Here is a 12,238-nt window from a genome sequence, read left to right on the forward strand (position 1 = left end):
ATGCGCGAAGGAGAGTGCGAGGGGACGGAAACGAGGGGGGCTGGGGGAGAGAAAAAGAGGGAAAGAAGCTCCCACTCGTTTTCGTCCCGTCGCACTCTCCTTGGCGCGTCTCTCTTGGTCTAGGAGCCTGAAACAGGCTACGGCACAGTGAACAGACCCAGTAGAGAGTTCAAGAAAAGCTAAACAACGAAAAGCACGAAGGAAATATGTAAACAGAAATATGACTCATGGTTTTTGACAAAACTTTCTTTCAATATCGTGAATTTAAGATCAAACATGTCTTCAACTCGTTCTGTTGGTTATTTGAAATTGAAAAAGATTGAGGGAAAAGCTCTGGTAATTTGGACAAAACTGTCGAGTTGAGTTGCAGCCTTTATAAATAATAGGAACACAATGGCGATGATTATTTTGCTTTTTTCATTTACTGTTTCAAATGAGGGGACACTCGACTGCATCCAAAGTCCGTTTGTTTAATCATAAAATTAACCATGAGTCATAGGAACACAAGTCCCATCAGGTGATAAACAACACCGAATTCGACGAACATAACATGTCATTCCAATCAGCTGTCTGCTCATAGTTTTCTTGATTCTTCGCAAGTGAGGGTGTTGATTTTTCCTGGTCTGTTTTAAATAACATTCAGCCTCCAAACAAGGACAGTTATTGCCATATCCTTGTCCAAGATGTCTGCAACAAGCGAGGTACATGAGTTGTTATAATCAATCTTACTCTATTTTATCGAAGTCTTTTTCCCATTTCATGCAGGGTGGGATAAGAGAGAGCTTTGGGAAAGGATTAGAGCACTTGTCGAAGGATAAGATTCACATATTTTTAACACCTCGCTTCAGTTCAAATAATTGTCGTTGGGAATGTTTTACCCGCAACCTTTTCAGTTAAAGAGGTATTCCACACTAACTTGATAACTATTCAAAGATGGTCAAATAAATCGAAACTTGTCGAATTCTCTTCAATTGAGAATCGTGTGGGATGTTTTGAAAAATTCTTGGGCCATGCAATAGTTCTGATGATTTTGGTGGATATCTGCTCGGAAGCGACGGAACTGGCTTATTTCGCCTCATAGATTCAGATGTAGTTTTAAAGAAAACCTTTTGTCTTCTTTCCTAAGATGTCGGCACAAAATTTCGTACACTGGAATGCAAAATCCTTTCGTTTTCGAAGAAACAAATACCTCGATAAAAATATGAAGTAGCACTATCTATAGCCTTTTCGTAAAACTAACGACAGCTAGAAAATTCTGGAAATGTGACTGCATTGGCTTAATAAACTTTGTCTTTAAAAGACCACCAAACGACCTGGGAACATAGGATATATGAATTAAGCCGTCTGCCATTGACTGGATTAAAAAAAAACACCAATAAAAGCACGTAGGTACGTTTGCAAAGCTCTTTTTGTATTTTCGATAAATTTAATTAACCCGTGATTGTCTGTGCGGTATGTGAATACGTTGTTGTTATGTTTCAACTCTGTAAATCGACATAGAAAGGCAGTAGGTGTCTTGAATAGAGCCACTTATCTTTTGAAATATTTCCTTGATATAGATAGCGAAAGTATAATGGTTAATTTGGTGAGATTTGACAGGAAATTCATAAAGTGCGTCATCAACTGATGACGGGCGCTTAAAATATGTCGGCAAGTCATGTACATCGAGTCTTACGGTGGGTCGGTTTATAATATTTGTTACTTTCAAAATTTGAAATAATGACATGGCATTGTAAAGAAAGTGAAATATTAAAAAATTCCGCCTTCGTGATTTGCCGTTGAGAACAACAACAAAAAACAATAAAACACGTAAACTTTGGATGAGTGGATTTTTTTCACCTATGCGATCGTGCCAGTAATCGTGACAGTGAACCATCGAACTAGTCAAAATACCCTGCACACTTTTTTTTCTGGATGCCTTGCTTTAAGCGGTCCAAAAATGACACTTTAAACGAGTGAAAAGGAAGGATTAAGCTTAGACTTCACCTATATTTTTGCTCCAGAAAACATATGCTAGGACAGATATAAACCTCTGAAATCGTCCCTAATTTCAATTCGAAATCTAACCCTCAAAAGTCCTTATCTTCAACTCAGTGAATTAGCACATTTAAAATACGACTTGCCACTTCAATTTTACACTTAACGAGAGATAATAGAAAGATTCACCTGCAGCCGGGATGAAATAACGGGAGTAGTTCTCGTTGCTGTTTGCGAGCTCGCTAAAGATGAACGATTTCCAGGTTTTTCCGGGGCCCGAAGCGGGCGTTTAGCCGTAATTTCAACTTTTCTAATTTTTAGAAAAACTAAAGAGTAGCGGAACTGTTAATTGTGTTTTTTGAAAATAGTTCACCAAAGATGACATTTAGGTGAAATAAAATGAAATCTAAAACCTCCCATCTGTCGTGGGATTTTTGATATTTACTGTCAGTAGCTCTTAAGAGCAAATGTTGCCAAAAATCAAACATTTTTGAAATATCGTGGCAACGGCTCAAAAATCAATTCGGCCCATTTTCTCAAGTTAGGTAGACCTTAATGTGAAACAAGTGACTGCATACTTTGTTTAGTTAAATATCGATTTATTTTCGAGAAAATCGATAATAACCGAATTCTCTGAAAATACCGCTGTTTGAGTATAAAATTTAGGGCGATTTACGAAGCTTCGTGTTACAAAATACAACACTCCAGAGAAATAAAAACTATCATATCTTGTGAAAAGATGTCGAAAGTGTATGTTACAAACAATTTGAGGAATTTTTGACCATTTACTTTTAAAATGTAAAAGTATTTGTCCGACCTACTTTTTCCAAGATGAAAAGATGGCCCAAATTAACCTATTATTTAAGCATGTGGTACCGAATGTAATTAACTAAAAATCTGTTTTTTAAGGGAAAGAGTTGGTCTTTTATGTCCCCAAAGGATTTTTTGGGGAAATGATTCAGTGCAATGAAATCGAATTTTAAAGTTATATAAATAGCGCTGTTTCAACTGATCCGCTGAATTACCTCAATTACAACTGTACACATACACGACCAACTTATATTATTTCGCAGTTTACGTTCATTCGAAATCTTATTTAGCATACAAACTCCTCCTTGTTTACAAATCAAAGATAAAGACTGCAGTCCTGCAATTGCCATTTCCTTCGTGAAAAAATCGAACCAACCTCAAGGACCACTTCCCACGATATGGCGGCACTGTACCATTGTTGTTTACTTCCTGACGTTTTTGATGCGAACATTCTCTGTTTTCATTTTTCTCAAAAATGGCCTTCAAGCGTCTTTCGTAAATCGTCTTTGCTAAAACATCAGTGTTAAACAGAACAGCGAGCGAAAAAAAGGACCAAACGTCCTTAAATTAAAACACACGTTTCTGGAATTGTGAAATACAACTAATTAATTCAGAGGGAGTTCAAGTGAAATTTACAAGCATCCGAAAATTTAAAAATTGGAACATGGAACACATAGTAGGCGGACCACAGGTCGAGCTTTTGTATTTAAAATATCAACGATAAAAAAAAGGCAAAAAGTAGAAGCAATCAAAAGAAGCCAAAAAGGCAATAAATCATAAAATAGGATCACTGTAGAAAACACTACTTCGCGGCACTGCTACCGTGAAACCGGGAAAAACAATAAAATCATTTTAATTGTTTTTTCGGGAGTTTTAAGCATCCTTTTTAACATTTTTTAAATAATAAAATTTTAAGTCAAATTCGAGAGGGCGGTCCGCATTTTAAGACATCCGTCAATTTTGTTTGCTTCTAATTGATTAATCTAAAGTAACTGGTTTAGTGAAACGTTTGTAAACACCGAGAACGGCGCGTGTTATTGCGCGAATGTGCAGGTGTGTTGCTCTTATAAGTCTCCCGAGGGAGGAATTTTTGGATTTGACACGAGAGACAGGAAAAAAGAAACACAAATCATCCCTTCGCTGGCCTATTCAAAAGACATTTTCAATCATATGGCTAGTCTTGGATTTTTGGGTCCAAAGGACGAAGTTGACCTTATTCTCAGCCGAGTAGAGATATTTACTCATCCTGGAAACATAAATTCTATGGCCATTTGTCCCTTGCATCGCGAGAAGCTTGGTTTTGGCTGAAGAAGGGGCTCAAATGCGAGGTGCAGAATGCCAGAGGTATTGTCTACTCATGACAGAAGGGGCAAAAAGTGGCCAAAATGCGACCGAGGAATCGGGAAAATTGATACGCAAATAATAATAAAGAAAACTGGCCGGAGTATTTCTTCAAGTAGGCTCAGGTAAGTTGACCTTTTGCATACCTTGCCTTTTTTTCTCGAACTCGCTTGTCATAGCACGGAGCACTAGATTTCCTATGGGTATTTGCGCAACGTGTCGGAAAACCCTCAGGGCGCTTGTAGCAGAGAAAGGAGAGACAGCCACTGTAACTTTACAGTCTCGACCTATTAAAGCAAGTTTACTGAGACAAATGAGTAAATTAAACTTGGTAATCTTTAAACCACATTACTTATTATCAGCTTGCCGTCAGTCAGTCAGTTAGTATTATGTGGAGATGTGGAGATGAATAAAGAATAAAGAGATAGGTAACTCTCCACACACCATGGCACACCCTGCAATCTTTATGATCCGTGTAAAAGTCTAACTAGGGGACTGGTGACTAAACGCAACGCTGCTACTTTTTTTGCAATTATTATATGTGTAGCACATTGAAATGACTTGTCTCCGCAGATTGTCGTTGGGACCAGTTTCGTTGTGGTGGCTACGTTACGTATTCCGGCATTCGCAATGCAAAGGACAGTTGCGTGATTTTAGCCCATTTTTACTCAAAAAAATTCCCTTGTTCACGCCGGCGAAAAGTTACCTACTAAGACACTGGGTTTAATGCTTCCGATTGTCAGTTGACCCCTCTTCGTTATATTGTTATAGATATTTAAAATTCTTTCTTTTCTCTCTTTCTCTTTCCTTCCTTCCCTACTTCTTTCCCGCCCTTTTCCCTTCTGTGTCTTTCTTTCTTTCTTTCTTTCTTTCTTTCTTTCTTTCTTTCTTTCTTTCTTTCTTTCTTTCTTTCTTTCTTTCTTTCTTTCTTTCTTTCTTTCTTTCTTTCTTTCTTTCTTTCTTTCTTTCTTTCTCTCCTTCCTTCCTTCCTTCCTTCCTTCCTTCCTTCCTTCCTTTCTTTCTTCCTTCTTTCTTTTTTTTTTTGTGGCTCAAAAAGAATAATTTGACGAGGAGGGGAAGAGGAGGAGGAACAGGAAAAGGTTGAAGTCTCTTTTACGCCAGTATCAAGTCCTATGTTATTAATTAGAAAGAAGCCGTTATGAACCATCTTTTGTTGAAGAAAAAAACTTAACACCAAGGAAAAAGCTGAACGAGTTCCTGATTTCAAACAACGTCATTATCTGGAAAGAACAATGGGAAGAAGGGACTCCCAATTTAAAGTGATGGGGTTCAATTTTGTAATTAACACTGCTAATTGCATTCAAATCTGAACCGGTTAACGTGAAAATTATCCTGATACTTTTTAGGGTGTAAGCTAGGAAAAACAAATATGTGATGGGAAAAATAAGTAGTTGTCAAAATTGGCGAAAAGAGGAATAAGAGCCACGCCCACAAAAGGAGAATTGAGGCACACCCTGTGACGTTTATGATTCCTAGCAGGAAGTCCCCCATCCCAGCGTGCACTGGTAATTTATAATTAGTTTATGGGCAATAGTATGTCGTTCTGGTGACCATACGCATTAAACTGCTCGAACGTTTTTACTTCAAGGTGAAGTATAAGCAAATAAAGTGTTAAATCACGTTTTCTTTCTTTCTGTTTCCTGCTATAAACCTCCGAAAACCCTTAATAAAACCTGCAGTAGCTAGAAGTTACGGCACCTCATTAATTCGTAAGTGTCTTGGCCATAGTTAGATCACCAACGAATGGTGGGTTTGGCTAACTGTTTTCACAGATTGAAGTTAATTCAGTAAACAATTTACGTAAAGCGGTAAATTTGCATAAGTTTTAGCTTGCGTGACCGGTACGCGATTCTGTTCCATTGCTGGCACAGAAGTTGCTCTATCGGCTCCTCTCATTCACTCTTTTTTGAATAGCATTTAACGCAAGAGCGTGTTTTCGAATATCAGTAGGTAAGATGAGTTCGACAGTTTTCTTTTTGGCATAACGTGTGTATTGGCCTTTCTGACCGCGCGCAAAACAATGACCTAGGTTTTGGGACTGTAAAGGCTCGGATGCTCTGTGCTGTGGGGATCGAACAACTCGAGTGATTGATGGCTGTGATTAGTATTATATTCCAAGACTACTGGTCAGGTGTGATCTGTTAGAGTGATTATGAACACTGAGAAGCTAAATTTAAGTTAAATTGAAATATAGCTAGTTTTGAATGACTGGCTACAAGGGGTGAGAAAAGTGGCTTCCCTTAGCCTAGGAACTTCCGGCCCGAATCCCGGAAGTAGGAATTTGTCACGCAACGATTGAGCGTGTTTCCTTCGCTTGCCTTGTTGACGAATCCAACTTAAGAAAGCCCAGGTCCGTCCACGAGGAAAATGTAAGTGGATGTATATATTATTTAAAAGTGAAATCCTTTAATTATAATTCATGATCAAGGAATTCAACAGACCGTTTGATTTCATGATCCAACGTTGGAAATTGCTCCGCCTTGTCGAAATTGAGACGGATTATTTGCCTTTCAAATAAACTCCAAGAGAGCTGAAACAAATAGCTTGTTGTTCGCCTTTGGTTTGCTGTTCACTTTAAAGCTGGCTTTAACGGAAAGGCTTACGAAAATCATTTTTAAAAGCTACTCGTTTCTCGAAAACAACATCGGAAAATTTTCCCATCTAAACAGCACGTCCGCATTTCAAAACAAACACTTTGCATTTGTATTGTCTTAACAAGTTATCTGGCGGTGTGTATTTGGTACTGATCGAACGGTGAGACAGCACTACTATAGCCTTCATCTTTGATTTTTACAACATAAAGGTAACCAATTATGTCAAATTAGCTTAAGGTTAAACGTAATCATCGAAACATTAATAGTTGCGTGCGCTCAGGTGACTTCACGGGATCAGTTGAAATAGTGCAATTTATCCAAATTCAAAATTTGATTACATCGCACTGAATCATTTCCCCATAAAGTCCTTCGGAAATCTAAAAGAACAATTCTTTGGCTCTCAAAATCCAATTTTTTGAGGCATTCTATTCAGTACCACATGCTGAAATAATAGGTTATTTTTGGCCCATTTTTCATCTTGATAAAAGTAGGTCGGACAAATTTAATTACATTATAAAAGTAAATTGTCGGGAATTGCTGAAATTGCTTGTAACACACATTTTGGTATCATTGTACCAAATTTGATGGATTTTATTTCTCTAAAGTGTTTTAATTCGTTACGCGGAGCTTCCTAAATCGCCCCAAAATACAAGCTCAAGAAGCGGCATTTTCACAGAATTTGATTATTATCGATTTTCTCGAAAATGAATCGATATTTAGCTAAACAAACTATGCAGTGATTTGTTTCACATTGAGGTCTACCTAACTTGAGAATATGGGCCGAATTGATTTTTGAGCTGTTGCCACCAAATGTTTGACCGATGGTAACATTTCCTCTTAAATGTTTTTTTGCTTTAGTGTTCTTGTTGAGTGCCCCTGACATTCCATATTTGTTTGCACAGATCGTGCACCAGCTTGACGAAACGTCACTTGAAGCTGTGAAGGAGCATTCCGAAACAACTAATCGCAAAGGTAATGTGAATAGTGATCAGATACTAACGAAAAATGTGCAGTTTATTTCTTTATTATTTGTCAGCCTTTCCACTGTTTATGTAGGAAGTACACAAGTTTCCATGGCTTCGCTGTACCATATCGATAACTTAGTATCGCACTTGCAGTATCGAATTCACAGACACGCGGATCGCCCGCAGGATCTTGGTGATTGTTGTGTAGTCATACAGAGAAGTGACTTCAGTGTCATTGCTTGTATTCAACTCATTTTTTATTTTGCAATCAAGAAAGTATATCAAGAGTACAGTACTAGTTAAAAGTAATACTACTTTGTACTTTGAACAGTATAATTATTATGTAACAGAAAAAGTACAATCATGATGAAAATGATGCAATACACTACAGTGATATTCAAAATGGCGGACCGTGGAGTATTGTCACGTGAAACACACCTGATTACGTCTTTGCTGCACTTTATCTGGGATAGACTGCAAGCGGTCCCTTTCTGGATAGTCGAGAGGTCGTGCGAAATAGCAGAGCGCGAAAACACTGGAGAGAACGAGCAGAGGGGGGCTTGGGGAGAGGCGGGAAAAAGGGGAAAGTCTCTTCTCGTTTATTTTACCTCGCTCCAGTCTCCCTGCGCTGTGAGTGCACCCTCTCAACTAACCAGAAAGGGACTGCTTGCAGGTCTATATCCGAGACCAAAGGTGGTATCCATCCGGCAGTAATCATTGTTTCCGGATAAACTGTAGCGAAGACGTGTCACTTGACAAAATACTGCACACATCTTCAACCACCTACAAAGCTCAGAACGTTGTCGTCGGTCTTGCTCAGCGGATTGTTTCAAAATCCTTGATTCTGCCCCCCCCCCCCCCCCGACCCCACTAAATTTCAACTTAAACTAAAGGAGGCCATGCATATAAACTGGGAAAAGCCCAATTTAAATCAAGAAGTTCATCATGTCAACCTGGCACTTACGCTTTAGCCTTTATTTCTTTCTAACACTTTGTTACTCACTCAAATATGTTTCGCTTATATGTTTCGCTTATAATTGGTTGTTTTATAATCCTAACGGTTTCTCAAATACTCCGTAACTGGCGATGATGTTTGTAACATCGAAACATGTCTTAAAAATTGAAAAATGTCGTAATCTTCTTTAAAATAACACATAGTAGTGAAAAAATGGCGTGCAGTCAGCTTAAGAGGCTCTTGGCTGCAGCTGGTGTTAGAGTCCGGTGCTTTTTATACAAATCAAAATCAAAACTGACAATACTCATTTTCGCTGCATCTGTTTTGCCTTGTCAGATCCACCGTCCAGATCATCCAAAGTTCCAGCAACTTTTCCTGTTGCTTTTTCCATGTTGGAAAAGGTAGAAGTGGCGAACAGCTTGGGTTGCCTTTCTGCTGTTACTTTTCATGAAGATGCCAAATCAAGGGTCGATTGAAGCGCTTTAAATCAACGAGCTTAAGTGGCGAGACATTGTAAAGCCCATACAGATCGGACACGAATATTTTATCGTGCTTGTGAAATGAAAACAGTAAATTAAATGTATTGTGTTCTGCATTTTAATCAGCAGAGATCTGTATCAGTTGATGATTACTTATTAGCCAAGCAGGAGTTTCAGTGTATCCAAAGTAATTATACTGTTTCAAAATTCATCGAGTTGTATTGGGGTTTACAGAGATGTACATGTGACTTTAATTCTACCCATTGATTGGTCATAACTTTGATGAATAATTAATGATCGAGCAATGTTGATTTTTGGAAGCTGTGAAGGAGCATTCCGAAACAACTAATCGCAAAGGTAATGTGAATAGTGATCAGATACTAACGAAAAATGTACAGTTTATTTCTTTATTATTTGTCAGCCTTTCCACTGTTTATGTAGGAAGTACACAAGTTTCCATGGCTTCGCTGTACCATATCGATAACTTAGTATCGCACTTGCAGTATCGAATTCACAGACACGCGGATCGCCCGCAGGATCTTGGTGATTGTTGTGTAGTCATACAGAGAAGTGACTTCAGTGTCATTGCTTGTATTCAACTCATTTTTTATTTTGCAATCAAGAAAGTATATCAAGAGTACAGTACTAGTTAAAAGTAATACTACTTTGTACTTTGAACAGTATAATTATTATGTAACAGAAAAAGTACAATCATGATGAAAATGATGCAATACACTACAGTGATATTCAAAATGGCGGACCGTGGAGTATTGTCACGTGAAACACACCTGATTACGTCTTTGCTGCACTTTATCTGGGATAGACTGCAAGCGGTCCCTTTCTGGATAGTCGAGAGGTCGTGCGAAATAGCAGAGCGCGAAAACACTGGAGAGAACGAGCAGAGGGGGGCTTGGGGAGAGGCGGGAAAAAGGGGAAAGTCTCTTCTCGTTTATTTTACCTCGCTCCAGTCTCCCTGCGCTGTGAGTGCACCCTCTCAACTAACCAGAAAGGGACTGCTTGCAGGTCTATATCCGAGACCAAAGGTGGTATCCATCCGGCAGTAATCATTGTTTCCGGATAAACTGTAGCGAAGACGTGTCACTTGACAAAATACTGCACACATCTTCAACCACCTACAAAGCTCAGAACGTTGTCGTCGGTCTTGCTCAGCGGATTGTTTCAAAATCCTTGATTCTGCCCCCCCCCCCCCCCCCCGACCCCACTAAATTTCAACTTAAACTAAAGGAGGCCATGCATATAAACTGGGAAAAGCCCAATTTAAATCAAGAAGTTCATCATGTCAACCTGGCACTTACGCTTTAGCCTTTATTTCTTTCTAACACTTTGTTACTCACTCAAATATGTTTCGCTTATATGTTTCGCTTATAATTGGTTGTTTTATAATCCTAACGGTTTCTCAAATACTCCGTAACTGGCGATGATGTTTGTAACATCGAAACATGTCTTAAAAATTGAAAAATGTCGTAATCTTCTTTAAAATAACACATAGTAGTGAAAAAATGGCGTGCAGTCAGCTTAAGAGGCTCTTGGCTGCAGCTGGTGTTAGAGTCCGGTGCTTTTTATACAAATCAAAATCAAAACTGACAATACTCATTTTCGCTGCATCTGTTTTGCCTTGTCAGATCCACCGTCCAGATCATCCAAAGTTCCAGCAACTTTTCCTGTTGCTTTTTCCATGTTGGAAAAGGTAGAAGTGGCGAACAGCTTGGGTTGCCTTTCTGCTGTTACTTTTCATGAAGATGCCAAATCAAGGGTCGATTGAAGCGCTTTAAATCAACGAGCTTAAGTGGCGAGACATTGTAAAGCCCATACAGATCGGACACGAATATTTTATCGTGCTTGTGAAATGAAAACAGTAAATTAAATGTATTGTGTTCTGCATTTTAATCAGCAGAGATCTGTATCAGTTGATGATTACTTATTAGCCAAGCAGGAGTTTCAGTGTATCCAAAGTAATTATACTGTTTCAAAATTCATCGAGTTGTATTGGGGTTTACAGAGATGTACATGTGACTTTAATTCTACCCATTGATTGGTCATAACTTTGATGAATAATTAATGATCGAGCAATGTTGATTTTTGGAAGCTGAATGTTTTGTGTCAACTCAAATTTTAAAGCCAATAAAATTTTGTTGGTAATGTTCATGAGACAGATGATGTCTTTGATAACCTCCCTACACCAGACGAGGTGGGTCCACTTCGAACAAACTTGTTATGACCAGTTCCCTAAATCTCCCGGATAAAAGCGACCTGGCGTCCTATTTGTAAAATAAGTTAATATTTCAACTCAAATCACCCAAAATACTGGTTGGGATGAATTTCCGTGGAGGGGGAAGGGGGAGGGGTTGGGCGTGAGTGCATCAATTTTGTTTGAGGGGAAAGTATGGAAATAAGGGGGGAGGGGAGGGTGCTCAGAAGAAAAATCTTCAGATTTCAGATCTTCAGAGGTTGACATCTCTGTATGGTGTATCTTCCTCAACATCAAATCTGAAAATGAATGTATCAGAATAAAATCTTGTATCTTGTGGTCTCCCCTTTCGCTTCGACAGATGAGTATTCAGCAGTCACTCTGTGGTTGTGGTACTAAGTCGGTGTCATCCCTTGTGTGGGGCTCAACCAATCTTAGAATAAAGTCGGACCTCTATTAAGCGGCCACCCTCCATTAAGCGGCCACTTTCCAAAGTCCCGAATTATTATTTTGTCAGTAAAGTGCTGTATTCGATACCTCTATTCAACGGCCAACCTCTATTAAGCGGCCAGGTTTCAAAGTCCCCAGGGTGGCCGCTTAATAGAGGTCCGACTGTAAAATCAAAACAAGAAATAACTTGTTCAAATGCCTATCCATGTTATGGTACACGCGCCTCATAAAACCACCCCATTAAACACACAGCACTTCACGACACTTGAGAACATTGTATTTGTCGCTGAACAAAACTACCTTCGTCTCACGAACCCGGATGTATGTGTGACCTACGTCATACATCACTTGTTACGAACTTCCGCTTCGGGCTACTTTTCCATTTCCGGTTACTTTTATCAATGTTTACTACCTAACAGTTACACACGTTTGCATTG

General features: G+C 38.9%; 2 long non-coding RNA genes across 2 annotated transcripts; both read left to right on the forward strand.

Annotated features, from left to right (window-relative positions):
- Nucleotides 1-287: 287 nt before the first annotated feature.
- On the forward strand, nucleotides 288-9,399 carry LOC146480817 (uncharacterized). The gene is made up of 3 exons (XR_014864594.1): nucleotides 288-701; nucleotides 7,646-7,715; nucleotides 9,000-9,399. It is a non-coding gene; the product is annotated as an uncharacterized LOC146480817 (long non-coding RNA).
- Nucleotides 9,400-9,458: 59 nt separating this feature from the next.
- LOC146480818 (uncharacterized) lies at nucleotides 9,459-11,306 on the forward strand. Its single transcript, XR_014864596.1, has 2 exons — nucleotides 9,459-9,499; nucleotides 10,786-11,306. It is a non-coding gene; the product is annotated as an uncharacterized LOC146480818 (long non-coding RNA).
- Nucleotides 11,307-12,238: the final 932 nt, after the last annotated feature.

The sequence above is a fragment of the Pavona decussata genome, unplaced genomic scaffold, assembly GCF_977016875.1.
Source record: "Pavona decussata unplaced genomic scaffold, jaPavDecu1.1 SCAFFOLD_52, whole genome shotgun sequence".
In the NCBI taxonomy this organism is placed as follows: domain Eukaryota; kingdom Metazoa; phylum Cnidaria; class Anthozoa; order Scleractinia; family Agariciidae; genus Pavona; species Pavona decussata.